The following is a 4,948-nucleotide window of genomic DNA, read 5'->3' as shown; positions in this document are numbered from 1 at the left end:
TCCCCAGCACAGCTCCAGGTACCCACCTCAGCCCTCTGCACTCCGAAGCCTTTGGGTTTCTGCAGAGAGGGGGCAGAGGGCCCCGGGGTCACCACAGGGTCACCGGGGTCACTGCGAGGTCACCAGCCCAGCCGGGCGGGGGGCTCAACTAACCCCCTGTATCCCCCAGTTCCCCCCAGGTCCCCTCATTCCATCCCAGTCCATCCCAGTTCCCTCCAACTCCCCCCAGTCCATCCAAGTTCCCCCCCTAGTTACCCCAGTTCCCCCTAGTCCATTCCAGTCCATCCCAGTATCTCCCAGTTCCCCCCAGTAATCCCTAATTCTGCTCAGTTCATCCCAGTATTCCCCAGTTCCCCCAGTATCCCCCAGTTCATCCCAGTATCTCCCAGTCCATCCCAGTTCCTCCCCAGCCCATCTCAGTATCCCCAGCCTATCCCAGTCCATCCCAGTCCATTCCATTTCCCCCAGTCCATCGCAGTTCCCCCAGTCTCACATTGATGCAGCCTCGAATGCCTCCCACGATCCCGGACTGCAGGGGCAGATCAAAGGGGATTTGAGATTGGGATTTGGGGTTTGGGGGATTTTGGATTATGGATTTGGGGATTTGGGATTTGGGAATTTAGGAGTTTGGGGATTTGGTGGATTAGGGATTGGGGATTTGGGGATTGAGGGATTTGGGGATTTGGGGATTTTGGGGGTTTGGGGGATTTGGGGGGTTTGGGGATTTGGGGGCTGTACTGGGATGTCCTGGGCTATACTGGGCTATACTGATACCCACCTGGCCATCACCAATGCCACCGATTTGCTGTGGGGAGAGCAGGAGATGTCCCCAACATCACTGGGGTGTCCCCCATTGCCCCCCATTGTTCCCCATTGCCCCCAGTGCCCCCCATTGCTCCCCAGTGCCCCCCTAGTCCATCCCAGTATCTTCCAGTCAATCCCAGTGCCCCCAGAACATCCCAGTCCATCCCAGTGCTCCCAGTCCATTCCAGTTCACCTAGTCCATCCCAGTCCATCCCAGTTTCCCCAGTCCATCCCAGTCCATTCCAGTGTCCCCAGTCCATCCCAGTCCATTCCAGTGCCCCCCAGTCCATCCCAGTCCATCCCAGTGCTCCCCAGTCCATCCCAGTCCATCCCAGTTCATCTCAGTTCATCCCAGTCCATCGAAGTCCATCCCAGTACCCCCAGTGCCCCCAGTCTCACTCCAGCACAGATCACTCCGCTGCCCTCCATGTTGGCCTGGGCAGGGATAGCAAAGTTTGGTCAGGGGATGGGATGAGGCGCCCCAAAAGGATGGGATGGGATCAATGGGCGGGGATGGAATGGGATCAATGGGATCAATAGAATGGGATGGGGTGGGATTAAGGATGGGATCGGGAATCCCAAAGGAATGGGATGGGATCCATGGGATGGGATCCATGGGATGGATGGGATGGGATTTTTGGGGAGACCCCAGCCCTGAGCCCAGCCCAGGGCCCTGCAGCCCCCCTCACCTGGCTCTGAGCTGGCAGGCACAGAAGGATGGAGAAGAGCAGGGCCACGCTGAGCACAGCCACCTTCATCTTCCTCTGGCTCTGGGCAGCGCTGCCTGAGGCTGCAGCAGGTGAGGAGCACCTTTATCCCTGCCGGGACTCCTCCCTGCACCCTCCCTGCCAGCCCCAGGCGAAAGCCCGGCTTGGCACAACCCCCAGCCCGGGCCACAAGCCCAGCCCTGGCACAGAGCCCATCCCACCCCACCTGTGGCACGGATCCAGCCCCCTCGCCCGGCATCCCTCCAGCTTCCTGCACGGGGCAGCTGCCCCTGGAAGGGCCCAGGCACCTGGGGGGCCAAGGGGAGCAGGCAGGGAGCCAAAGGCACCTGGGCACCCTGTGGGGACAACCCCCAGTCCAACGCAATCCATCCTCCAACAGCTCCCCAGTCTCGGGGTTTTGCTGCTAAGGGTGACCCCAGATGTGGCACAAAGTATCTTTTCCCATCCTGGCAGTCAGAGGAGTCAGAGCTCTTCATTTCTCGTTCCTGAGGTTGCTTATTGTTTTTTATCTATAAAATTCTTTCTCTGCCTGCCCAGGTCCACTCAGCAAGACAGTCCAGACACTCTACCTCCTTTGGGGTGATGTTATATTTTTATATATTTTTATTTATACTTTATATATTTATATATTTTATAGATATTTATATATTACTATTTACACATATATGTTACAATTTTTACATATTTTTACATATTTATATATATCTTATATTTGTATTTTATTAATATATATTTTTTATATTTATAGACATAATGTTTTTATCTATTTATGTATTCTATTTTGTATATATTTATACATATTTATATATATTTATATTTTATTTATATATTTATTTATAATTATATAATATTTATTTATCTATTTGTTTATTTATGTATTTTAGATTTCTATTTTTTTGAAAACTACGTGTAAAATATTTACAATTCCTTCCCAATACCCATCACCTACATTAGACAGTGAGCTTCTACCCTAAACTAACCCAAAAGTGCCACCATCACCCAGACGATGGACGCCAAGAAGAAGAAGAAGGACAAAGGCCGGACACACCCAGATCCCCCCATCTTGCCCCCTGAACCCCCACTCTAAAAACCCCAAAATTCTCCATTTTCACCCTGTGACAAATTCACTCGCATTCCACTCAAACTCTCTTGCCTTGTAATTCTTCCCATCAAGGTGGGGATTTGATCCAAGGGTCACAATCCCAGTCCCAGCTGTCCTGGGCTCTGTGCCCAGGGCTCTGAGCCCCCCTTGAGCCATCCAAGACAGACAGATGGACATGCTGGGGCCTGACAGCCCAGGGGAGATCCCCTGCCTGCCGCAGTGTCCGACCCAGCCCAACTGGATCCTGCTGGATCCCCCAATACAACCCTGCTGGATCCCCCAATCCAACCCTGCTGGATCCCCCAATCCAATCCTGCTGGATCTCCAAATCCTGCTGGATCTCCAAATCCAATCCTGCTGGATCCCCCCAGTCCTGATGGATCCCCCCAATTATGATGGATCCCCCGAATCCCACTGGATCCAATCCAATCCTGCTAAATCCTCCAATCCAACCCTTCTGGATCCCCCAAACCAATCCTGCTCCTGTGCGCCATGGAGAGAGATTTGGGGATCAGAATCTAATTTTATTGTGGGATACAATAAATACATAATAATATATTGGGGATATATCATTATATATTTTTAGATTTTCAATATTATTAATATTAAAGTATTATTATTTATTAAAATTTTAAATCCTATAATAACTATTATAATGTATATTAAATTATATAGTATACATATTTTAATAATATAAAATTATATACTACTGAATTATATAATTATAAATGATATCTCTTATTTATTAAATTATTATAATCGTTTAACTATCATTAATATCATCTATAATTAAATTATCAATATTATTACTATTAAAATGTACTATAATATAAATAATAAATATATAATATTTATTAGATATAATAAACATAATCATTAGATATTTTTATAATTAATATATATTTATCTATAAAAATATATATTAAATTTACATAGAATCATCTATATAATATATAGATTTATAACTATATGTTATTTTAATAAATATAATAAATACTTATAACACTACTAATATAATAGATATATAATAATATCCCATTTCAGGGAGACCAGCAATGTGTGCTGCAATGATTGGGTAACAATCACACACACAAATTTATGCAAATAAATAATAAATATGCTAAATAAATAGATAAATAAAATATAATTAATAGATGCAAATAAATATTAAATATGCAAATAAATACATTTGGCAGAGTTTAATGAGATTTTCTTTTTCTGCTGAACCTGTCTCATTTAATCTCCTTGCAATCCAGGTCTAATTTTCACAGCTCCCTTTGCTTTTGCCATCCTGGTATCAAATCTCTGCTGTTCCCCAGGCCCAGAGTCCATCCCCTGCCTGGTGTCCCCCAACATACCAACAGCTCCCAGAGCCCCAGGGCTGGCCCTGAGCAGGGCTCCCCTTCCTGCCCGAGGCTCCAGCCCAGCCCTGAGCCCTGGCAGGGGGAAAAATGGGATTTTATTATTGGCTTTGGGCAAATATTCACATGGAAATTGTATGTGCTGTGTCAGAAAGTTGTGCTGGGTTAACTTTTTAGTAGTTTGGTAAATCTAATTTTAGGGTAAAACATAATGTTAAAATAGAAACTCTGCTATGTGAGATACTTTTTTTAAAGAAAGGACTTGCACTGAGATAGCAGCTACAGGACACCTAAATCTTTCAGAGAATTTATTGGTTTCTTATCATAAAAAATGAACTTTTTCCCACCTTGAATGTGCTGTTAAAATTCAGAGGAAGAGGCTGACACTGACCAGACAGAATCGTGTGTTTGAATGGAATTTATGCATCATGTATGAGGGGTATGAATATGCAGCAGGTTATTGCTTTTAAGGGTTAATCCTCTGTTAATGTGGGTCCTTTCTTGTGCTAATTTTGCCCAGAAAAAGGTACCCCGACTGTCCATAACTCTTTGTTTTTATTTTCTCATATTGTCCTAATCCAAATTATCCAAATTATTACTACTCTAACTGCATTGCTATTTTTATAACCATTTTATTACCATTAAACTTTTACAATTTCCAACTCAAGTTCTTTGCAGGGCTTTTCCCCAGGTGGCCCCGAGGGCTCAGAGCAAGGAGAGTCCCTGGCAAAATGCAGTTTATTGTACCCAAAATGCAGTTTATTGTACTCAAAATGCAGTTTATTGTATCCCCACCTCTGGCAGGGCTCCCAGAGCTGCCAGAGCCTCCATTGCCCATGGACACCCAGGGACATTTCCAGGAGATGTTCCCTGCTCGGGGACACTGCTGACACTGCGGGGACCTGGGATGGGACAGGGAGGAAACCCTGCAGGGCCTGTTTGCCTTGGACTGG

At 45.6% G+C, this 4,948-nt stretch overlaps 1 long non-coding RNA gene across 1 annotated transcript; it reads right to left on the bottom strand.

The window, feature by feature from the left end:
- Positions 1-494: 494 nt before the first annotated feature.
- Positions 495-1,567, bottom strand: LOC128943660 (uncharacterized). Its single transcript, XR_008483748.1, has 4 exons — positions 1,494-1,567; positions 1,204-1,239; positions 779-805; positions 495-529 (listed from the first exon to the last, which is right to left on the bottom strand). It is a non-coding gene; the product is annotated as an uncharacterized LOC128943660 (long non-coding RNA).
- Between the last annotated feature and the right edge of the window lie 3,381 nt (positions 1,568-4,948).

Source organism: Melozone crissalis, unplaced genomic scaffold (genome assembly GCF_028551555.1).
Source record: "Melozone crissalis strain CALT ecotype California unplaced genomic scaffold, PUWL_Pcris_2 ptg000053l_1, whole genome shotgun sequence".
NCBI lineage: Eukaryota > Metazoa > Chordata > Aves > Passeriformes > Passerellidae > Melozone > Melozone crissalis.
This window is presented reverse-complemented; position numbering and strand designations above follow the sequence as displayed.